The following is a 26,500-nucleotide window of genomic DNA, read 5'->3' as shown; positions in this document are numbered from 1 at the left end:
GTTCTGGATACTCAATAAAGAAGTTTGTAACATCCAAGATCATTTCTCTAACCTTTCAAAAACATTCTCACAATGTAAATACCATCCACAGTGTATTTTATTCTCTAAAAATCTTCGCTAGTCAGTCTTGCACAACTGGGTGTTGAGAAATGTAAGGATCCAAACCATCCTGCAGATTTCTTGCAACAAAGGCTACATTTATGCAGAAGTCAGGCTGGTAACATCACTTAAGGTAAAAACACAAATTTTGCTTAGGCAGTTGTGTCATTTGCACTTGGAGGTAAACTGAGCAAACTTCTCGCTCCTGACCCCATTGTGAGCAACTGAACAGTTGTCTTTGCTTAAGATATTTAGGACAAAAACAAAATAAAAAAAAAACAAAAAAAACAAAAAAAACAAAAAAACAAAACAAAAAAAAACAAAAAATAAACTTTTTCACATTGCACATCACAAAGGTGTATTAAAATCCAGGAAAAATTTGGCTCCTTTAAGTCTTGGGTGTTTTTGGTTACTGAATTTATTATGCATGCAGTTCCTGTATATGCCCAAATGATATGTTTTTTATTGCAATGAGATTCTTGACTACTCACATCTTTATCTTACAGTCAAAGGAAAAGGAAACTCTGGTCTTAGTCTTACCACATAGAGGTCAATTTAAATTGGTCCCTAGGTGATATTGCACTAATCAAGATGAAGTGAAACTTGTTTGCACTGCAGTTCATCTGGAATCATATTTGTGTGAAGTGAACCTGAAAAGCTAGGTGAAAAGTACAGGTTGTGAACTCTAGCTAGCAAGTTTTGGATCACTAAAATAACGTCATTGGAAGTCATGTATCACATTAAGTTGTACTAAACAGGGAATTAGCTTATAATGCTGTCTGTTTGAAATATTTGTATGCTATATATCCTCTGATGGAAAAAATCCTCTGTATTCTTTCACAAGCTTTTTTTGTCATAAATGATAAAATAACTTACATTAAAATTCTAAAGAAATAGTGTTTGTAAGATGTAATTAGACAAAAACATCTATTAAAATCATTCAGTCTGATGAAGATGATTCAGCCAGTGATGGAAAAAAAGGTCCACAAGAAAAAACAAAAACTATTGATTTTTTCAGAAATCAGGCAGCTATATAGTATGCCTCTTTAAAGCTTAAATAGGCTCTGGTAGAGGTAGAATTTCTGAGCAGAGAGAGTTGAGTTACGCCTAATTGTGGTTTGTTATGTAAATCATTTAAGCATCTAAGCCACTCTTCATATGGCTTAATATGCCTGTTTAGGTAGATAATGTATTCTCTCTCTAATCACTGCAGTGATATTTCTCAAACATAGCCTTTTTAAACAAGAAATGCAACCAAAAAGTGCATGTTTCCTTACTGATTTAAGATGTTAAGAAAAAATAAATCTCTACCTGCATTCATGGAGGGGAACAAATGACATTTGCTCAATGTAAAAGTAAAATCTGAATAGGCTTTCTATTGAGTGCACCACTGAAATATTTTTATATTTATTTATTACTGTTGGCTATGAAGTTTTTATTAAACATCTCAGAAATATAAATGTACAGTCCCCCTCAACTCCCTCCCTGCCCACCCCAAGGCATCTACAGTTTTTTTTCAGCCAGCTATTAGGATTATGGAGGATGACTAAGAAAATTAATTAAAAATGAATATTCACCAAGGGTTGTAATTTACAGCCCATCAGGTTCAAAATATTTTTCTTAGTTCATAACGTGTTCCATGTGTGTGTTAAAATTCAAGCAAATTAGTCTCAGCCCTATATATTATATTTCACTGTTTCATTTAAAAGTTGCTTAAATGCTTTCATTAAGTGGAACATTTATTTAGATATTAAAAGAAATTATGTTGAATATGTAAATGATCTATTTGACACCAAAAGGGGAAAGAGGCAGTAACAATTTTAATTAAAAATTCAATCCTAACAGGGTTTGCCCTCATCAACTTAGAAATATTGCACAGACTCTTTATTAAATTGCAAAGTATCTGGTTAAAAGCTATTCACTGTGTTATCTACTAAGTCATCCTTCTCCCCACCAGATCCAGTTTCTACAAAAGTCAGTGGCAAAACTCTGACTCTAGAAGACAACAGATTCAGAATATAACTTCAGAGCAGTTTCCTCCATGGGATAAAATGGTCCATTGTGGCCTTGTTTAGACCTGGCTAGATGGTTCTACAAGGAAAGAAAAGGAATGTGACGTATGCAGATACACCTCCTATCCTCTGTGCCAGTCTCTGGCTGTCCCTACCAAGAAGCAGTATATGCAGGATACATGCACTTTTGTTCCCTCTCCAGAGCTGGTGCACGCAGGCAGAAAATGGAGCAGCTGAAACACTTGCATTATTTTCCATTTATGTTGTAATGTACTTCTTTTGTCTTGTTTTATGTGAAGGATAATACTGTCTTACTGGAAAAATCCATCACAGCATAATGACTTCGAATTAGCAGAGGAAGTGGGAGCAAATCAAAGAAGCTGTGAGTACATTTGGAAGCATTTGAGTTTTCAGGGTCAGAATACAACTAATGGTTGAGGCAGCAAGGGATCTTTGTTCCCACTTGTGTTCATGTGTGGCAAAGACATTTGGGCTCAGAGTGAACACCACATGGCTCAGACTTAAAAAAGCTGCTTCTCTCCCTGCCATTGATCTTGGAGCATGGTCTTGTGTAACTGCTTTCATATCTGAGTGGTGGGGTTTTTTTCCCTTTTTCTTTTCTTAGCCTTTATCTCTCTTTTCATTTGAACTGTAAGTCTTAGGAGGAGTGTCTCATGACAGGTGTAGTTATACTGCATAATGAAACTCTCTTATTATATAAGAGCTGTGGTGCTGTAATATCAATAATTAATAAACAGGGCCTGGTTTCTGATTCATTAAAACTAAAATTTATCCTAATTTTAACTGAATCCCGAAATCCCTGTAGACAGGCCATACAAACCTACTTAACAGCCCTACCAGCCATTTGACTAGTTCATACTATCATTGGATTTAATCTTTCCAGAACTAAATGACCTTGTGCACATCAGCAAAGGAAATAGATTGACATCAGCAAAAACTAGGGCAGTGTGAGCTGTACTGGAGCTGGTAAAACATCGTCTGAGGAATTCTTAATTCTTATAGCAGGAAGTAATGTGGTATAAATTGAATGAAATTGTCACAGGACATGGAAGCAGCTCTCATTTTTGTACTTTGAAGAGATGAACCTTTCTTTCTGTTCTTAGGCAGCCTAAATACATAGTGTTAGTGCTTCTTTTTATCTAAACCTCTTAGGAGTAAACCCAACAGCTAGGAAACACTGAAACAGAGAAAGAATGTGGATGCAGCCACCGGCACTGGCTGGGGCCAGGTCAGTGCTGCAATCACACAAAGACTCAAAAAAGGGTGAAAATCAATCTTGTCTGACAACATACTTTGGATAAGCATTTCAAATTTCAAATGATTTTATTTGATGACAAAACACTGAAGTTTTGGAGGTCTTCACTCTGTCTTTTTTCCCTTTCTTTTACTGGAGTCTGTTATTAAAATACAACTCAGAGTCCGTTTGACTCTTTTCCATTTGATTTTACTCTGCAAACACTTTTAACATTGGCAGGACCTTTTTGTCTGAGCTCAAGGGGAGGGCAACATAAAAAAGTGTGTGTTTGCTCCTTTGAGTGCAGCCTGTGCTACCAGGAGCTGTGCCTTTCGGGAGATTACTCTGTCTTTGCTTCTCAAGCTCCATCTGAAGAGACAAAGTAGAAGCCCATGGTTTTGCCTGAGTTCAGCCTGTGCAGGCAGGGAGTATCCCTTTGGGTGCTGTGTTGGAGACCTAGCTTATATCTGGAACAAATGTGTGTATTTTCTTTTAGCTATTAAACTTGCCCTCTCCTGTCAGAAGGAATCCTGAGGTTGCTGGTTTTGTCTTTCTCAGAAATGTATCATATAAGCAAATCATAAAACGCACAGAGAAAATAAAAATGAATAAAAAAAAATTAAAAGGGTCAAACATAGAGCATGATTCCCTACTGTGCCACAACTTTTGAGCAATAAGTTTGCATTGATGCACTGTGGATTTAATTATCAGGAGCTCAAAGCTCTAAGAAAGCATCTGTAGATATCCTCTGCCTGAGAATTTTTGAAAATGCAGCCAAAAGCAAAAAAACCATCAGACTTAAATTCTGTATATTTACATGGCAATACTTTTCTCTAGTTTCAGGTGCCATATGCATTACAAGTCTGAGGTCATTAAGGCTTGCATTATTTTAGTGCTCTGGTGTTGAATTTGTGGTAATATAGACTATAGAGAAAAGATTAAATGTTGCCATTATTTTTCTTTAAAATTTTGTTACATTTCATTGTGAAGAAAGCTTCTGAGTTTACTACAAGTTTACTGAGTTTCCTAAAAATCAGAACAGAACCAATAGCAAATAAACTGGTTTAGATAAAACAGGAAAAACATCTTCAAACAGTTAATAAAAATATGATTATTTTATATCCCAGAATTCAAAAAGATATCCTAGTATTTCCACTACTTATAGTCTACCTGAACAAACAGAACCAAAACACATAATATGCTTACTCCTTTAATATTTCTTTAGATAAATTGAATCTCCTGGAAGAAACAAATAAATTTATTACTTTAGTTTGTCACAGAAACATCACTGAAATTCTGAGACTTTAGAGATCTTTCTGGTAATGCTTACTAGAACTGGTCAGGCAGTTGATAGATGTTCAAGAAGAAAAACAGAAACAGCAAAAAAAGTAAATGTCAGTGAAGTACAGCTATTTAGCTGTTTCTGTTTTTCAGTCTTTTCACAGCTTCCAGTTCAGCATTTCAAAATGCATTTCTAAATGCATTTTCATTATGAACTGGAATGAAAGTGCAGGATTTGGAAAATTCTATTAAAAGTTCAGAAATATATTTGCTGAAGGCATAAGGAGTTTTTATTTGTGTCACGCTTAAAACTTCTATGTATTTATACAGCATTGTACATTAATGCATTAGACTTTTATTAAAAGAATATTTGAAACATAACCTAAACAGCAGAATTAGCATGACACATTTGACAATAATCAAAAAAAAAAAAAAAAAAAAAAAATTACTCATTTGGAGCCTTTCCAATAAAACATTTAATCAAGATGATAAAAAAATAAACCACTTCCATGTGATAAATCTTCAGTATTCTACAGTTCCTTCAAGACTGTGTCAAATTGTAGAAGCACACAAGCAGCACTTAAGGATGAGAATATCTTGGCCTGTGGGAAGCTTCTTGCTTCATGTTATTGAAGCAACAGTGAAAAATTAATGTCTCTCTCAGCAGTAACCCAGTCAGCAATAGATGCTTTAAATGAAGAAGAAGGGAAAGGGAGTAGGTGCTGTGTATCATTCCAATTGAACTTTTGATTTATGGCTCACTTCAAACTTTCTGCTGAAAACAACCTACATGAAATCTACCAGAACTCTTTAAAACTAAACTATGATTACACTATCTGAGCCTGAAACTGTAATTATAACAGTTCAACTCCCTTAGGAGTTTTATTTCATTTTAACTTCAAGATGAAGTTAAACAAAGTTAACTTCAGCAATGATCAACAAGTCAATGAGACAAAACTGAAAGGAAATATTAATGTCACAGGAGCATGTAGGGGAGGGTAAGATTTATCCTGCTGTCAATAATTAACTAAAAATTTTGCATGTTTAGTCATACCCAACTAGTAAATCTATTACTCAAGAATACTCAGTGAAGTCAGTAAATTAGAATTTTTAGGCTTTTTTTCAGCCTCAAAAATGTTGTAGTCATTCTAGTCATGAATGCTTTTATAAACCACATGACAATGAGAAAGAAATGTGTATCTGCACAGTTCTTTGTGCACTGATACATGGTACATATGCTTTCCAATGCAGATGAATGCAAGCCAACCCAAGATCCAAACTCATCAACCATTATTAGAAAGATGAAGCCTGGTTAGCCTGGCTGCCTCTCCCAGACATTGTGCTTATGGAGTCTATAGACAACATGTTCCCTCTATTTTTTCTGGGAATAGGAGGAGGATTAGGGAATGGAGAGGAGAAACCAGAGCACTCTAACCCTTATTTGCTCTCTGATGTTTTTCTTAAAGGAGTTTCTCTTAGAAGAATATGCAAGAAGAGAAAAAATTGTGCACTACTTTGTGTAAATTGTACACATGCTCCCCATGTGCTTGGAACAGACTAGAAGAAATTGTTCCTCCCTAGCAGCTGTATCTTGCCATTAGACAAATTGTAACTAAATGTAGCCCATATTTGACTGTTTTGGAAATTTTAATAGATGTGGACTTTGAGAAAAGATACTAGCTACAGGGATGAATATCCATAAGGTGTAAGAAGTTTAAACTACTTAACTTTAAGGAGCAACGATAATTTTCACCTTTTGAGAAAAGGCTTAAGATTTGTAGCCACCTTAGTAGAACACGTAAAATCAGTGTGATGTTAAATGGGTGTGAACTGAGAAATGCAATGTTTATTTTCTTCCTTGGTGATTGCAACATTAAAGTCAAGGGGAGCTTTCTCACACAGAGGAATTGTGTTGTGCTGCCATTTACAGCTGTAATTTCAAGCCCCTCCACATATTCAAAGTTATCTATATACTGAACTCATGTCAGCAGAATAAAAAAGAGCAGACACAAAGTCAGCTGAAAACCAGGTTTGATTCCACTTCTCCCAGCAGTGCTTCTGTCATACCACAAGGGGTAGGATGAGAATCATGCCATCGCCACCACTCTAAGTGATCTTTCAGCTGAGCTACTATAGTGAAAACAAATAAATGTATTGTCAAAAAATGAAATACCCAAAATGGTATTTCAAGTTTCCCTCAGTTCTCCTAATAGCAATGAAATTTAAGACATGCTAATATTGATTAATATAATTTAAAAAATAAATTTATAAAATCAAGCTCCATATTTCCATGGCATGAGATTCTCTGGCTATGCTTTTATCACTAGCAGCAACATTTCACTCCCATAGAGAATATAAGTGAATATAAGTGAAAAGTTCAAAAGGCCATGTCATTTTCATGGGTTTTTTTGATTATTTTGAAGCTAACATAGGACCACATCTGTTTATGGGTGATAAACATATTGACTTTCTTTCCTTCTGACTATGCCAATTCTGCAATCAGGTGAATCTTTCACATTTCTTACTTCTTGTTAGTCTAACAGGGACAGCGTTATTAATTTTAATACAGTTTTTATGCAGTAAATTCCTTTAATACATTACAATGCAATATTTCTTTAATATACAACTTTGTGCTGATCTATGTCTCAATATTTTTTTCTCCCTCAAGTTTCTCTCTATAAAGAAATATATTATCTCTTTGACCTTTACTGTTGTCCAGGGTTTTATTTTATCTTCTGTGCATTTACTTCTGACATTTGCTCTGCCTGGTATCTTTGCTGTTCTTTCTGTTTTCTTTGTTCTCTTTCTGTCCCCTCTGTATTTGTATGGTTTTAGTTATCTGGAAAAATGGCCATCTGCAGTATTCTTGAAACTTACCCTGATGCTGCAATTCCTCTTACTTTAGGCATTTAAAAATTTCTAGAAAGGGTTTGCATATATATTTTTTAAAACATTTTTTCTGATGTCTCTTTGCCATGCTCCCATTAACAACTGGCCCATGTCTTGGATCACAGCTAGTTTTGTTTTGTTGGGTTTTTTTTTGCTACGTAGCAGCTTTTAGTTGCTTCCCATATCTCACTTTGCTCTTCTCATTAATTCTGAACTTTCTTCTCATTATATTGAATTCTAAAAATACCGTTCTGTAATTTCACTGCCTAAGATAAAAATATTAAATGATTTGAAATTATCATGTGTTAAGGGCAAAGGATGATAAACTGCTGTACTAGATAGAAAGCTAGTATCCTAGTAAAATAATATTTGACAATGAATGATGTGTTTGTATGTACATAATGATCTTCCTATTACTTCTTGTAGAGGTTTGGGCGACAAGGTAGGAACGTTTGTGGTCCCATGTGTATGTGTAGAAGAGGTCTACTGAGTATATCCAATCCCTAAACCAAAAACTGTGAGGCACGATAAGCAATGCTCCCTGGTGTTTTTCATTCCTGGGCCCTGATGGTATATCAGTCTGATTTTACAAAATAAAATGTGCTGACTTACATTAGATAAGGACCCTATACTGTTGTGTGAATTAAAATGGCTGTGATAGAGAGGAAACTGTGCAGGAGCAAAAGCTCTCCCTGTGCCTTTACCAGTGATTGAGATTACCCTAGAGTGAACCAGTTTCCTTCAGATTCAGGAAGACTTATTCCAGTTTAAGTAATGTTATTACATTACCAAAAGTATTTTTATCTTTTATGCAAACTGTTTCATTCCCTAGCATACTCCTTTTAACACCCAAGGCCTTGCTGCACATTTTCCATCATTATTTTAAAGAGGATTTACTCTTTCTTAAAGAATAGAGCAAAATTCTTGGTAATATAAAAGCACTGGACATTGAAGTCTTATATTTATCCTTGGGCTTACTAGAGATGGCAGGGAGGTTGAGAACATCTCTATCTTACCCATGATTCAAACCTGATCTATAGGGATTGTCTTTTCTCTTTGAGAGAGAGATAATTCAGTCTGCGGAATTGAGCTTGACAGAAAATTTTTTGTCGATTATGTATGAAGCTTTGAGATACAGTATTCTATCAACTAGGGAGCTGGATAAAAACTGCAAAATTCAATTTCTTTAAGGTTCTTTAAGGCCTCAAAATTGGACTGGATTATTTTCTATTGAAAGCCTAAAACGTCATCCAACACAGCTCGACTCGCATCTGTATTACAAATGATTTATTATGGTGAAAGTAAACATTTTCATGAAAGACCAGGGATGAATTACTCTGCTTACTTTTGGAGTTATAATCACTTCTTTTAGCAGGATGTTGACTATTTGGGGGAGTTTTTACAACTATTGATTTTAGTATAAGACACCTTTCTTAATTCTTTAGTCTGTGCAGAAGATGTTAGCAATCAGTCAAGTTCTAGTTCACAGCCTTAGAGGCATCTATCTCTAATGTGAACACAAACATGAAATCATAGAATGTTAAGCATTGGAAAGGACCTTAATGACCATCTATACCCACCTCCCCCTGCCATGGGCAGGGACATTTCCCACTAGACTGGGTTGCTCAAGGCATTGTCCAGCCTGGCCTTGAACACTGACAGGGTTGGGGCAGCCACAGCCTCCCTGGGCAAACTGTTCCAGTGTCTCACCACTCTCACAGTAAAGATTAGCTAACCTAAATTTCCATTTTTTCAATTTATATCCATTACTCTTTATCCTATCACTTCAGTTCTTGACAAGGAGTCCCTCTCCAGCTTCCAGTTATGTCCTAGTCAGATACTGGAAGGTTTCTCTAGGCTGAACAGACCTATCTCAACCTATCTGTAGGGGAAGGGCTCCAGTCCTCTCATCAGCTTTGTATATCTCCTCTGGACTTGCTCCAACAGCTCCATGTCTTTTTATGCTGGGCACCCTAGAGATGCAGCACTCCAGGTTCAGAGTAGAGGGGGGCAGTCACCTCCTTTGACCTGCTGGCAGTGCCCCTTTGGATGCAGCCCAGGGTTCCATTGGCTTTCTGGGCTGGGAGCACACACTGCCAGCTCATGCACAGTTTTTCATCAGCCATCACCTCCTCAGGGCTGCTCCCAATCACTTCCCAACAAATGGGTGTTCCTGGGATTGCCATGGCACACGTGCAGGACCCTGCACTTGGCTTTGTTGAAATTAATGAGATTTGCAAAGGCTCTCCAACCTGTCCAGGTCCTTTTGGATGGCAGTCACAGACATGGTAGAAATGAAAGCAAAAGGAGCTTCTCTGATATGTGTTTTTCAGAGCCCATGCATTCCCATGTTCCTGCTGAGGCAGCTGTACAAGGACTGCATTTTCTTACCTTAACCTTTACTGAAAAGTAGTTGGTCATCATATTGTTTTCCTCCTCAGTAATATTTTAATAATAAAATGGAAATTAAATAGCTATGCCTATTTTGGGTAAAAAAAATTCTAGAATAACGAACTTCTCTCTGTCTACAATCAAAGTGGTGGGAAAAATATAGCAAAACAAAGGTCATGAAAATCCCTATAATATTTTCAGCTTCAAAAACAGTCATGGAGACATAGTCATAAACAGCAGATTGAAGTAAATGACTAACAAAAAGCAAGTCAAACTCTGACCTTTCATACAAAACTTTTCTAACATGCAAGAATTCAGTCTGAGTCAGGAGGTACAGACCAAGGATATGCTTTGTAGTCCTGTCTTCTTTAATTACTGCAGTGTCAGTTCAATGGTTCTGTGAATAAAGAATGCTTTTTTCTTTTTCTTTTTTTATCAAGCTAACTAGCATATCATCTTCCTTGGCCTGTTTACCCTCAGCAGAGAAAAACATTTTGGAGACTTCAGGCATGAAGTGCGTGACATTTTGATGCTTTGATCTGACTGCTGCACACACAAGTGGTTAGGGCAGAAGTGAAATGTCTGGAGTGTTCTAACAAAACAATGTCTTTGTCCCTGAAAATATGTGTGTTTATGTTTAGATGATTATATGCAGGCATATGTGCATTTTGTCTTCAATATATCTTATTTTTCTTTTATTTTTCATATCTTACACATATTTTGGATCACTATCTATGAAGCCAAATACCCTAATGTGATCCATTGCCCCTCTTGGTTTTTCACTGGCCTAAGTTTTAAAATTTTTAAATGAGCTTTTAAAACAACTCAGGAATAGTTCATGAACTCTGGATTTCACCACTGACAATTTATTCTTCTTATACAATTTCTGCAGGTTTGTCCCCTGACACATTGTTTAAACAGAATCCTGCATGGCAACTTCTATGTAGAAAGTTAACAATAAAGACAGAAAGGGTGAGACTATTAAGACTATAATGGAGAGGAAGCAGTGAGTGATATTCACCCCTCCACATGCACCCCTGTGTAGACCCTCTGCCTGCAGCCTGGGTCCACTGAGGAAGTTCACAGTTTAAGGTCTTCCTAAAAACTGTAAAAAAGTGTAGCATCTAGGAAGATTACAGTCATGAGTCTTTAGCAGTTTTTCAGCTGTATTACCCAGAATTTGGTATGTGGTCAGTATGAAGTTTATATATATGTAAAAGTGACATTTAAATTTAAACATCAAAGTAAGTAAAATTAAAACACTATAATCCTGGCCAAAGTAAGATAGAATTAGAATTGCACAAATAAAGAATAATAGCAATTCTTTAGCTGTTTATAGGGCATATTCTACAATTAAAAAATCAAAATGTTGTTTTCCATCTGAAATATAAGTATCGTGCAAAAATGACAAAAAAAACCTTATACTGGTTCACGCAAACTAATACAGTTGCCAGCTTAAGGAACTAGCATAATTGTATCCTTCAAATTTGGCAGTCATATGGCAATTACTTCAGAAGGGTGTTTTGCACTTGTCTCCTGTTGTCCAAGTAATAAACATTTACCTGTTGATTATTTTTTCTTTTTCTTGATCCTAAAATGCTAATTCTAACACCCAAAAATGGACAGGCATGTGACACACAGTCAACATTATTATTTACAGTATTTTGTGAAAGTATAAGCAGTGATGTTCAGTTTCCTTTCATATCAAGTGATTTATTCTGGGAGATTTTAATAGCTTTGTATTACCTTCTGACATGAGATCCATTAAGATGTCACAGCTGCAGATGTATACTTATCATCTCTTTCACTTCACTTTGGCTTTTGGAGTGGGGGAGGATACTGGATCAGATGCACTCACAGGGTGTGGGATGAGTTTGTTATTATTGGCACACACATGGAAGACATTTCATTCATTCATTGCTTGATCTTCAGCCTTTTGAGGTCGCTAGACAAACTTTTGTTGACTCAAGTGGTGCTGGATCAGGCTCTCAGAGAGCCTTTTAAATGTTATCTAGTTCTTGCCAATAGTAAATAAAAAGAAAGTTAGCCATATTATTTTATAGCAAATATTTGCCTCCAACTTGTTTAAAGCAGGAAAAAGTTCAACCAACAATAATTGGAGAATAATAGTAAATAATTTTCTAAACTGCCTTTTATTTCTAGCTTCTCTTTTTGATGTTTCTCATGGAACATTATTTGTTACCTCTTTTTGTCACTTCCCAGGCTCTTCAGCTAACTTTCAGGATCCTAAAAATGTCATTCAGTATTTTTTCACCCTTCACAAAAGGGTGAAAGAACTCCACACACCTGCCATGTTGATCCTTTTACCCAGATTTTTTCATTTTGTTTTGTCTGCATCTACTGCTAATTTTGTATTAGATTATCTGTGCTTTCTTTGTCAGTGGTCACATCAGGCCTCAGAAGTGAAATGTCTTTGGAACACTGACTTTTTGAAATAATTTTGCAACTTCCACTCACTACTATATCATTGTCCTAAGCTGCTATCAGATATAACAGGCAGCATCCTTTTTTAGTAATGTGATAAAAAGGAGATGTCCAGAAGAAATATTGAGAACAAATAACAAATATTCAGAACAAATTCTTGCTTGTTTTTCCAAAATAAATAGGGTTTTGGCTCTTTGGTTATGTATCGGATTTAGCACTGTAAATATTAGCTATGATAGTGGATTAGCACTATTACACTTTAGTTTATAGTAAAACATTCTTATGTCTTCTGTTTAGTCTAATTTAATTTCCCATGAAAACCTGAGTTGTATCCTTAACCTGATGGATTTTTTTCAGTGTTTCAGTATTTACTGAAAAAATTTTAATGGATATTAGAGATCTGTAACTTGAGGTTACCATACATAACAAGTGATTCCACACTGTTTAGCTGTAATACCCTAGGAATTAATTTGATATGCACAGATAACTGGCCCCAAGTTAACCTGTAGGATGGTTAAGAGAGAACCCAGTACCATTAACTCTGGGCTCTTGCAGTCATGGGCCACTTGCTCCCAAAGGAAAACAGCAAGACTTAAAAGCAAACAATTACAAGATCAGAATGAAAATCCTACTAAATCTCATGCCAGGTAAAGGTTACATGAAGGTTACCAAGGTGCTTATTATAATTTTCTGTGAACATGCACACACTCAAACACACAGATAGAGACAGGTGTATATAGTTTTTTTTTAAGGGCTTTTCTTCTACGCTAACAAAAACAACGAAGACAAAAAATGGGAAGAGAAAATCTCCTGCATCACTACCTGTGATGTTCTGTGCTGCTTACCATCACAAAATGGCAGCTGAGCTACTTTACCTAAATTTGGATGCACCATTAGCAAACAGAAGTGTATCTCAGTGAGTCCAATTGCTCAAATATTGTGCTATTGTGGTGCTGGAACACTCCACAGTCATTGATAATTCTGTCTTCAGCAAGTATTACCATCTGCACATCGTTGCCTAGATACAGAAAAATTAAGTTTATGCTGAGTACCAGATGTGTACCATGGTCCATGCAAGAACCTTGATTCCTACAGGATCAATAGGGGGAAGTTGTCAGAGCACACTGCTGTTCCCTTTCAGTCTTGATGGACAGGCTTTCCTTTCCACTTTTAAAACCAAGGTACAGGGATGCAGAGGTAGAGAGGTGGGAAATTGCGTGTCTGGGCTTCCACTTGGGATATAAATTAACATATAACCTTGGGGATTCCAGGCAAATGACACAAGGTATGTTGGGTATGGTGGGAAGCTGGATGAGTCTCAAACTAAACAGCTATAGCCTTCCTATTTCACTGATAGCCATTCTCTGGTAGGTTCCATAAACAGAAAATAGTTTAGTGTTAAGACACGTTCACAAGTGGAACAAACTTAAGTTTTTCTCTGATGTTATCATTGTGAGTTAAAGTGCAGAGAATTTCTTACAGAAGACAAAGAAATTCCTACAGATTTCCTTCCATCACTCTTGTGTAGTTAGCATCTTTTTTATGAGAAAAAGAATGTAGACCTGCCTGTAGATGCAGCAGAAAGAAATTTTTTCTTCACTGAGGTTTGACATTTTAAGATATTTTACACTGGGATAGTGTTCATGAAATGGAGAAATGGCAATGATCAAAACTTTTTGCACAGTTCTGCATGCTGATCTGAATAAGATACTCTTGTTAAAGGAAATCAGCCAATAGCACAAATATTTTGTGATACTTTTTTTGCAACTAAGACTAAAAGAAAACCCTCAAACTGATTTTCACTAGCAGAAACTAGACATAGATATCCAGAACGTAACAGCTGATGATTTTATCTTCTGTTTAACATTCTCCAGAGTGTGTGTGTGTATTCTTGTACTTATGCAGCTTTCTTTTTATATATCAGCATTCATAAACTTCTTTGGAAAGCAGATAAGAAGGAAGATCATGATAAGCCCTGCTTTGAGATAGAAATTGGTCATGGTGTCAATATAAAGGTATTTAGATCCTGTGCACCAGCATGATGCTTATGTTTTCTTCCTCCAAGAAACAGCTGCATGTAGCCTTAGATTAATGGAAATGTGAAAACAACAATCTTTAATTTTATGCAGCTAATATTTCAGAATATATCAAAGCAGTTGATATAGTTGATATAGTGTTGAATGAACTACAGAGTGCAATCTGAGTTATTTTTATCTTTCTGTACACAGGAGAAATTACCAAAACCATCAGTCTACTTTAAGATAAATCTCGTCCTAAAAATTATTCAACAGTACAATATGTAACCATCTTATGAAACTCCTTTAACACTGTTGTCCCTGGACATGAAATGAATTTCAAGAATGTAAACAGAATGAATTAATTTTTAACTATTACCATGATTACAGGTCTAGCTACACATCTGTTGTCCTTTTGGTGTCTACAAGTGCATCCACTGAGATATCAATTTTTAGGCTTTTACCAGAACCTAACCTAGAAATTATCTTAAATGTGGCTCATGAATATCTACTGTACTTACTCCTATGCAGAGACCTGTGAGAATCCGTGAATACAATGAATTGTAGTCTTTCATAATCAAACAACATTTGATTAAATGAAGTAAGAATGTAGACAAAAACGGCTTTAAAGAAGGAGAGACTCTTCAAATTGATGATTCTTTTATAGTGTTGTGAAATGGAACCGAATTTTTTTAAAAATTTTAAAAACCTTTGTGGATGAGTTCCTGTATTTCTACTTTTCATCTCCATGAGAAAAAGGGAAATGCCTTTATATTTCAATAGTACTATGTGCCCATTCTTCTGCCACAGCAAGCGAGACAAAAGATGGGTGGGCTAAGGGATGGATGGATGCATTGATGCATGGATGGATGCATGCATGGAACTTAAAATTATGAACACTAAGGAATTAGCTTTGTTTTAATAAGTTGATTAGCTTGAAGACTGGATTACCTCATCACTCTTGAGGTGTTATATTCTGTTAGCTTCTATACATCTCAAATTAAAACACCTCAATAATTTTACCAGAATATGGTTTTCATATATGTTTATAGCATACACTTAATTCTGTATCATCTGTATTCCTAATTATATGTTGTATTCTTCAATGTATCTTAAAAATTGAAATAGAAAATAGAAATAGAAAAATTGAGGGTATTTTTTTCAGTATAGTTAGTAACCATTGAAATTTTCATAGTATGGTGTATACTATTCCTCTAAATAATGCTCCAGCATCTCAGCCTCCTTCCTGTAGTGAGGAGCCCAAAACTGGACACAGGGTTTGATGTGCAGCCCCACCAATGCTGTGTACAGGGAGAAGATCCCTACCCTGGTCCTGCTGACCACACTATTACTGATGAAGGCCAGGATGTCACTGGCCTTCCTGGCCACCTTGGCACAGCTGGTTCATGTTCAGCTGCCTGTGGACCAGCACCCCCTGACAACAGCTCCTTTTCCAATGGGCAGCTTTCCAGCCACTCTTCCCCCAGCCTGTAGCATCGCATGGGGTTTTTGTGACCCAAGTGCAGGACTTGGCACTGAGCCTTATTGGATCCCATCCCACTGGCCTCAGCCCAGAAATCCAGCCTGCCCAGAGTCTTCTGTAGTCTTCCATTCTCCAGCTGAAAAACACCCCCACCCAAGTTGGTATTGTCTGTTACTGGAGATGTTCTCAATCCCATCATCCAGATCATTAGTAAAGTTGTTAAGCAGGACTGTCCCCAGTATGGAGTGCAGGGAAACCCCACTTATGACCAGCCACAAGCTGGATTTAACTCCATCTATGCTGCCCTCTGGACACAGGCATCAATTCATTTTTGTTTATCCAGGGGAGAGATAAAGAATCAACCATGTGTGGAGCTGAATATAAGGGAAAATATATTTTGTGTGTTTTGAATTTTCTGAACAAGTCAACAAATCCACATAAATCAGGAGACAGTTGCACAGTCAGTGTGTGCTCTCTGCTCCCACTGTAACCATCAAAGAGAGTGACTTTTATTGTAGTTTTACTAGAGACCATGGATTTCCAGCTTCAGTCTCATAGTTTAATCCCCTGAAGTCTTCCACTGCTGAGCATTGATATCAATCATCAATCATATTGATAGCTGTTAAAATCATAGTACCTTAAAGACTGTGACATAATAGATGCTTCTTTCTAAAGCTCACTCTGGATTCTGTTGTTCAGAAGACACACATTCACCCCCAAACCCCCTAGAGAGAGATATAGAGAAGTAGTTGAAAAGGACTGAGTCTCTGACTGTCCTTTATGTATGAGAGAGAAAAGCAGAAGGGGAGGCATTTGCAGAGCAGTAATGTGAGGTAAAATTTTGTCCCTACTCAGTATTCAGCACATTGAGGAAAGAGTTTGCACCAGAATCCAATGAACAATTAGATACAAGTTAATGGAAGAAGTTACTGACTCATATTTATGGTAATTAAATGACACTAATCTGACACACAGTGGCTGTTGTGAGTGGGAAAAGTTTCTTCTGTGATTCTATGATTCATTCTTTTAGCATATTTGCAGTTTGGGGGATGACAGATTTGCTCATTCTTATCCCCACAGAATTTCTACTCAACATTTTAATAATTAGGCTCTGGGTAAAAGGTGAGTGAATGTCATCCTTACTGAAAATAGGCAGATCCAAGGGAGGAAACTAAAGACAAAGTTTCAACTGTAATGGCAATATCTTGTACTGCACTTGTCACAAATTCGTGGCTCCTTGGGATGAGGCTACTCTCGATTTCTGTAACTAAAACAAAGCAAAAACACATGAGCTAATAAACACATTTTGTACAGTTCCACTGCTACACAAATTTCTGTACAGGTAAGTGTAACCATGATCTGACTAACCTATGGAAAAGATTCAAATCAAAGTGACACCAAAAACAGAGAGGAGCAAGAGGAGACTTAGACTTATCTTGCTTCACTCTTCCTCTTACTAGAGCTCCATCTAGCAAGCTCACATTTATTCCCCAGTCATACACAGTTACAGAGACTGCTTTCACCCAATCATCCAATCTGGCAATTCAGTATCTCAATTGTAATAATGAGAAAATGAAGTCTTGCTGACTGAACTTTTAGGCCATGTTCTCCACAAAGAGCAATAAAACAAAGGGCAGTACTTATTTGTGAATATGGATAGATCACTGCTTTGCAAATTGCCACTGATAATTTTATCTTTTTATAGAATCTTTTAGGACACTAAGTTTCTGAGATGTTTACTGATCAGAAACATTCATTGTTTTTGGGGTTTTATTTGTTTGTTTGTTTGTTTGTTTTGCAGTTGTGAAATTATTTGGAAGAAGCTTCCCTACTAGCCATGCTTGGTTATTTTCTTCAGAGTTCTCAAACATGTCTCATCAAAATGTCCAAATGTTTCTGGAATTTTCCCATCATTTAACACCTCACAAATTTTTCAGTGGTTCTTAGTCCTTGCACTTATTCTAATTCATAGAATAGGACTGACATCAGTCAGTGTCTGCAGAATCCAAATATATTTGTTTAAAAATCAGTCCATTATTTTTGTGCAATAGAAATGTACAATGGCCATAGAATTTTAAAACTAACCTGTGTTAATTAGGTCTTACAGGATTAATAAAGTTTCTATAAATATTTCAACAGATTTAAAGTACTGCTCTTGTCAGTAGCTTCTGTAGTAACAATTCCTGTAAGGAAGGCTTTTGGCAGGCCCTCCATTTTTACAGGATCAAAGTTATTCTATCTATTTAAAGTATTGGCATGCATTTTTTGTGGGGGTCTTTTGGGGGTGAGTGGGCAGTGGTTGTATTTTTTCCCTTTCTATACTCGATTCAACCAGTTTTAAACCTGGATTATTTGAGGGGGTTGGGTTTTGTTTTTGTTTTTTGGGTTTGTGTTTTTTGGGTTTTTTTCCTTTTCTAGCAAGTGCTACTTTTGGAATTGATACTGCTTGCTTAGATGACTCTGAAGCTAGTTAGAAAATACCTAAATATAAAATAGATGCATGAGTGCATCTTGGGAAGGTGGTATTATGGATGGAGAGCTGTCATTACATCCTTCACAATTACATTATCATGTGCTCCTGTGGTGTACACCTGTGGCTTGTTGGCAAGGCATTTAATTCTAAGGACTATTGAAAACCATGCATTTTCATAGGGAATCAGAGCAAAGTTATTTAACACAGGTGTTTCTGTAATTGTGATACATTGGGAGATCCACAGTGCTCAGTAGCCTTCAAAATTACACCCTCCACCTGTGTGATGAAGTAGTCTAACAATACCTCACTGATGCTGCTAATAAGCCATGATGTGTTCAAGTTAGGCATCTGTGTGTGTTTATGCTGAACCATGGTTCAAGCATACTGCAATGAAATACCTCAGGCATTTTAATATTAATATTATACCCAACTAGTCATTCTCTTAAAGGCCCAATACCTAGATGAGCCTTTTTGGAGTTTTTTTTTTTTCCATGAGATGTTACCAATCCATCCAGTGGTGGATCAAGCAAGTTTAAACACATTCAAAAAATATTGTATCATTAAACACTGGGGTGACTTTTGATTCTTTAAAAGGTTAAAGATTAAAAAAGATTAAATTATATACATTTTGACATGTATATAATTTAAGATAATAAAAAATATCAGCAGTGCTTATTTTATTTATGTTGGGATTTTTGTTTTGTTTGTTTGTTTGGTTGTTGTTTGTTTTTTTTTAAATAAAGATAATATTCTTTCCTATTCTATTCCTTTTCTATTCTTCTGTGAAATGTTTATATTTGAAAGTAGGGATTCTAACCAGACCCTCAACTTCACAAAGGGGAAAACAATTTCTTCCCTTGAGACCCACCAGGCACTGTAGAATGACCTGTTCAGCTGGCAAGCAGAGCCTGTGATAAACAGGATCCTGATGCATCATTGCTAGATTTGGTAGCTCACACCTCAGCTGCAGGGCATTTAGCCAGAGGGAACTATGTTCTTTCATAGGCCCTTTCTTTGCATAAGATGATGCTGGGTAGCTATACCTGGTTTCTGAGAAACGTGCTAGATTCTAATATCCACATGTTTGGAAACATACCTCCCTCCAGCTTTTCCTTATCTGGATTGCTTAGCTTTTGCTAAGTATTAACATAGATAACCTGAATTATGAATTCCAATATATACCACTCAGTCACTGGCAATTGGTTTTTTTTTTGTCACTCTTCACAGTATCTGAATGGATTTGGAAGCAAGCAGCAAAACTTGATAAGCCAATTGTATATATAACCACAGTGGTGCTAAGCTTTTCAAAGGGGAGTTTGCACGGATTTCCTTTTAAGGAAAAGCTGGTGTTTTGATTTTGGCATTTGGGTTCTCTCCTTAGCCTTATTCTTAGAAACAGACAAGTGAAGTATATCCAAAACTTTCACCAGAAGTTGAAACATTGGTGTTTTGGCAAAGTTCTCTTGTGCTAAGCAGGAGACCATGAGAAGTGCAGGGCAATTATGGGAAGTGGTGCTAAGATGACTTGTTGCAGTTTGACTCCTGCTTCACAGCTGTGTAACTGCTGATTTCCCTGTAGCTAACTCGGTAGCTAAATTAAATTAGCTGAAATTTAAATTAGACATAAAAGGACTAATATCAAGAGCTAAAATTTCAAAGAATTGCAGAGAATCTGGTCCAGTGTGAGAGCTTATATGTCAAGGACTATCATAGCAAGCATGGCAGAAGGTCAACATGGATGAGCAAGGAACTGCTGACTGAGCTCCACCACTTAAAGGAAGAACACAGGAGCTGGAAGCAGGGATAGGGTAGCAATACAGAACCACTGCCCAAGCATGCAGAGATGTAACTAGAACAGCCAAAGTTCAACTGGAACTGGAACTTGTGAGGGATGTGAAAGACAGCCAGAAAGGCTTCTATGAGAACACCAGCACCAAAGGAAGGTGAAATAAATATGGGACTGCTTCTCAGTGGAGATGGAACGATAGTTACCAATGATATGGAGACAGTCGAGGTACTCAATTGGTTTACCTCATTTTTTTCACTAGGTAGGTTTGCCCATGTGCCTCCTAGATCCTCACATCTGTTAACAGAGTCTGTGGGAGAAAACATTACCAACAATAGAGGTAAGATCAAGTGAAGATGCAGTTAAACCATATGGACAAATACAAGGTAAAGGGGACAGACAGAACACACACAAGGGTGCTGGGGGATTTAACTTGTCTGTTAGCCTGCTGAAAATTTGGGAAAGGGAAACAATACCACCATCTTAAAGATGGAAAAGAAGAAATATCTACAAAACTACAGGCCTATCAGCTTCACCTCATGTCATGGAAAATCCTTTGTAAGAAACTGGATGTTTACAAATTGCACTTCCTATACATTTCTTCCTAGACACCCGTGGCATGAAGAATGACCGGAAGATGGGGTTACTCTTCAAGGGACCACACAAACAGACAAAGGGGATGACAAGTTCAGCTTTGGTGAATACAGACATCTGCACCTGGGATGGACTAAATTCATGCAGGACTACAATCTTGGTGTTGACTGTTTTGAATGCAGCTTTGCAGAATCAGGAGCTGGGTTTCTGTGTGGAAAACCAGTTGAACTGGAGGAGCCAGCAGTGCACCCTTGCAGCAATGGAGGCCATCCACATGCTTGGCTGGATTAGCAATGGGACAGTTCAAGCAGTGGATTTTGCGCCCCACTCATTCTTGTGAGATCAAATGTGAAATACTGAATACAGCTTGGGGATTTTCAGTACAAAACATTGAGTTGTCCCAGGGAAAATACAGAAAGATTAAGTCAGACTGTTCTCAGAAAGACACAGTGGAGGCAGGAGAGGCAATGGATGCGAGTTGGAACACAGGAAATTTCTTACTAGGTACCAGGGAAATATTTTAATTTAACAGTGGTCAATCACGTTGACCAGGAGCCTCAAGGATCTGTAGGATTTCTAGGAGATACTTAAACCCAGCTGGACACTAGCCTGAGCAACCTGAACAGAGTGTTTTCACATCAGCCTTGGGTGAAAAGAGGCTGAGTGGTCTCTGGAGATCCCTTCCAACTTATGTTTTACTATGATTCTGTAGAAATGCTTAAGACAAATTTTACGTTTTGTGGAAAGCAGTCGTGGTGGGAATTGTGCTCATTGTGACAAGGATGTAGATTTACTGTAATTCTGTTACAAAATTGATTTACTCTATATTTATCAGTTAATGGGAAATATGTCATGATTCTCTTGAACAGAATGCATCATTTTAACACTTAGATCTCTAGAAGGCATTAAATCTTTGACATTAAGCTCTGCTAAACTCTTTCAGAATGCTGACCATCTAGAAACTACGTCTGTATAGAATATATTTTTTCAAATACCCTGTGTGATTTTTTTTTATAAGAATTCACTACATACATTATAAACAGAATACCAAAAAATTTAAAAATTGGGGAAAAAAAAAAAGACCGTACACCAGTCTAATCTTCAACATTTCACTAAAAAAAAAAAAGAATTTACAAGCAGCAGCCATCGTAAGGAACTAGGGTGATAAAAGAGTATGAAATACAGAGCTGTAATCAAAAGTGTTAAACAAGAAAAGTTAAATAAATCTAAACCAATGCCAAGCATGTCCTAAGCCTTCTGGGGCAGAAAAAGCCAACGAGTGTATTTTTCATGAGAACAAAATTTATTACAGAGCCTTTGTTTTAGGTATATAAGCACAGTCCTCTAAAATCAGAATTAACCTTGATGTAGTTCAGCTGAAGTCCTTAAGGTTGCATCAAGAAACAACAAGTACATTCTTTTAAGTACATCATCCAGACATTGCATGTCTAATTTGTTCATTCTGTTAAAAAAAGAGACAATTCTGACTCCTGAGCCTCCTCTAGTGTTCTAAAAATAAAAGAAAGTATGTGTACTCAAATCAAAATAGAGCAAAGTCAGAATTGTTGATTAATCTTGCCAAGGAGGTATTCTTTAGCCTGTACCTTTTTTTTTCTTCTATTTAACTTTCATTGTTCAAAATGAAAATTTTCCAGTTGGGTTCATATCCCCATGCTTCTATATGGATTTAACTGGTAAAAAATGTAGTAGGTCAGTACTTTTTTTTCACAATTATTAGCAATAGTGTTTGAATATACAAGAAGCAAACAAGCGGATCTCCCACTGCATATTTCTCTCTTGGCAGTTAGCTAGTTACATTAATCTTGTTCATGCTCAGTCATCAAAATTAAAGAAACCATTTGTTAAGATACTTAATACTTTTACTTGAGCCCTGAATAATCTATCTGATTCTGCTAATACCTTAAAAGCATACCACACTCCAATATTTCTTTATTTCTTTCATATTTCATTATATACTTCATCAGTATTTAGAATATTTCTTTTCCAGTAAGTTATGTGTGCAGTTGCAACAGTATTTAATCAATACATCTTTTTATCACCATACAATTTTAGCGCCATTTTTAAAAAATATATTATTTCAATAGGAAACCAGTCAGATATTTTGGGGTCTATATTGAGCTATAGGTGTATGTATATATATGTAATTCATAAGGAATTGACACTTATATTCCTTGAATGCTCACTTTTAGTCTTCATAACAAAAGACAGAAAATATGAGGGATTATGTTTTTCAGAAAATAAGGAATATTCATAGATTGCCATATCTCCTATATAGTTCTGACAATGTCATTTGAATGAGGACTTATTTAAAAGTCATCAGAATTGTTAAAACTACTTTTTTCATTCTTTAATTTCCATTTCCTACACTACAACAGATATCAGCTTAGACTCTTATATAACATTAAAATATAACATTTTACTCATCTAGACACAAAGGAAGGAAATATAATTCTGCCTTAATTTGAATTTGGAAGAAATTAACCCCCTCCCCAAATCCCAAATCTAACTAAGAAATAACATAATTATAGAACTATTCTCCTTGGTGTACAGTGGGGAAATCAATATGAATACTACTGAAGTCTTTTCGGCCAAACTAAAGCTGCAGTAACACCATGTAACGTGTAATTAAACAATCATAGTTTCATGTTTCTCATGGCAAAGCTACAATTTATCAAAGCAAGAATTTGGAGGAGTTTAAGTTCTTTTACTTCTCTTATGAAACTCAATGTTTACTTTTAATCTACTTCCATGTAAAAAAATATTCCCTAAAGTCACAGTTAGCAAGAAGTAACAAGTGTAACTTCTTTTTTTCCCAGGGAAAAGAAGGGAGGAAGAAGCATTATCAACTTTGATATGAAAATGCGTTTAAACTGAAAATAGTTCATGGCTAATGAAATGTGTACTCAAGGTCAGAGTAAGGCTGTCTTTAGAGTTTTAGCTATGATGAATTTTCACTTTTTCTCCTCCCAAAAGTCAAAACCAGTCCTACATTATCTTAAAGTAGCAGTGGGGTTAGCTTTAAAATCCTGTTCTGACTGGATTTTATGCCAGGTGGCCAGAAGGATACTATGATAACTTTGGCAAAGAATTTCCTACTCCTTCATGCTTTCTGAGTTGATTCGTTGTCTTCACTTTAAATGGCAGGTAAAAAAAAAAAAATTAAAAAAAAAAAAATAAAAGGTGCATATTTTTATTCAACACTGTCATAGCAGAAAGAGGGTTCAGGTTCCCAGCCTTAAATCCTGATATGTCTGGGGATGCATGAGGCTTAATACTTCAGGAAAGGTTCTCAGACCCATGAGAGAGCCATGATACCTTGCACGTCCCCCAGAGAGAAGTTGGGGTGACTAGGAAATGTCAAGCAGTTTCAGAGTCATAGTCTGTCTCATTTATAAATTTAAAATTGGGTGTTCTCTTTGAATGTCTAATGCCTTCCAAAATCTGCTGGAATTCTTAAGTATATTTTATAAATTTTTAAGCACTGTGTAAAACTTCCCATGGCATCTGGAAAATAAAGAACCAGTGTTTGTTTAAGATATTAAGCTAGCAATTTTCCATCAGAACAAATTCATCAAACTTTATATGAGGCAACAAAATAAGTCTTGTGTGACAGCACTCAGCAAATTCAGATACAAAGTTGATGTTTAGTGTAAGTGTGGCTATTGATTAAAATCAGATGTTCACATTTCTGTTTCTTGTTTACCTCACAAATGGTTTGCAAAACTATTACCAGGTTTCCTTTCCAGGATAAATTTTACTATTTTTCACATTGTGTAATATAATGCCATTCATTTCAGTGAGTGATATTTGGCTTATTTTTAATGTTTTGTTGCAGAATTAAATATTTTATAGTAGAATAAGAAACAGGATAAATTAGTTGCTAACTGTATATTTCAAGCATAAAATTTTGGAAAGTTTGGAGACCTAATAGTAATATTCAGTTTAAGAAATTTGTCTAATTGAATGTGGATCCAAACAGATGCATTGGTCAAGGTATGCAAATCAAGAGAAATGGATCTGAGCAAATTATTCTGCCTGTTCTGTTGTTTCCTCATTATAAAATTAACAGAGTAATGACCTAATACACGTGGCAGATACATTTCTTGTTGTACCTGAGAAATGAAAATGAAAAAATATCCCACAGCTCTTATCAGAGTCAATGATAAGGAAAAAGATTGGTTGACCTATTACATCTTGGTAGATAATGATAAATTCTGTAACTACTGTGAACTCTCCTCTGCAAACCTCTGACCACCCACATTGCTCCTACTTTGTAACAGCAGAAAACAGAGCAAAGCCAGTCCATCTGTTTCCACAGCTATTTCTCTTGCCTATTACAGTGAACACAAATCACTAAAGTCAAGTTTTTCTGAGAACTTTCAATGTCTTCATTCCATTTCTCTACTCCTTGATTTTCCTTTGTTACTTGCTTGGAAATTGCATATTTTCTGAGGTTGTTTTCCTAGAATGTCTGTGTTTAGGAGAGCAAAAGTAGGAACAATATACGCTTGGAGAAATGAAGCCCATCTTTATTGCTGGGAATGTAAAAGTGAGGAAAGACATGAACATGAATTGCTCTGATAATACATTTATGGCACCTGCCATCTACTCTGCAGTGTCTGTCTCACTAACAGAACACAGGGAAATACAGTCAAAGGGATACTGGATTGGAGGGAAGGGGTAAGGAATAACCTACTGCAGGAAAAATATTTTCAGGTAAATATCAACAGAAAAGCTAAAATAGAATAGACTGTCTCAATTGAAAAGGATGTACAAAGAACATCTGGTCCTTTGCACATTGCAGAAACTACAACCATTGCACTCAAAGTGAGACCAAGCCATTTTTTAGAGAATATGTAGGAAAAGAGGGTGCATTTTCATTTATTCAGGTCTCAGCAGAAAATGCATTTGGTTTTCAGCTGCCTAAAATATACCTCACAACTGCTTACATCCTGGGTGGACAATCAGTAGTAGACACTCACTACAACATCTGCTTTGTTTTCCACCCTCCTAATCCTCACCCAGAGGATCCCAACCATTTCACCACTAACCATAAGGGCACTGTAATCAAACCTCTCCCTTAAGTATAGTGTAACACCTCCACCTTGTCTCCTCTGCCTATCTCTCCTGAAGAATCCATGGCCCTCCATCCCACCTCTCCAGTCCTGGCATTCATTCCACCAAGTCTCACTTAGAGCTAGTGTCTTGTAGCTCTGGGAGGTTACCAACACTTAGAGCTCATCCTGTTTTTTCCAATGCTGCCTGTATCAGTGTACAGGCACTTCAGATAAGCTTCTCAGACCTCAGTGCTCCTGAGGGCGTTGTAATTGCTCTCACTAGCATTGACACACCCAGGCATAGTGCTGCCAACCCTTGGCATACCTACTGCAACCCTGTTGGTATGCCCTTCCCCATCATGTCTGGTTTAAAGGCCACTTTAGGGATCAGTGCTGACAGCTGATGCCTAAAGATCCATTTTCTTCACCAGGACACGTGGTCACTGTCAAACCTCAGCATAACTTATTCTATCAGGTCTCTTCCATGGTTTAAAGCCCCAAGGTTTTGGTGGAGATAAATTTCATATTATCCACTATAATAATGGATGCTGGTGACTTTAGCTTCCTCATACAAAGGTAGGACCTCAGCAGATAGGAATGCTATAGCTGGACAAGACAGGTAATGATGCTTTTCATTTCAGGTGATATACTGGTCTGAGGCAGTGAAGAATATATTAGCCTTTTGCATTTGACAAAGTA

This window comes from Erithacus rubecula (genome assembly GCF_903797595.1).
Source record: "Erithacus rubecula genome assembly, chromosome: 3".
In the NCBI taxonomy this organism is placed as follows: Eukaryota; Metazoa; Chordata; class Aves; order Passeriformes; family Muscicapidae; genus Erithacus; species Erithacus rubecula.
This window is presented reverse-complemented; position numbering follows the sequence as displayed.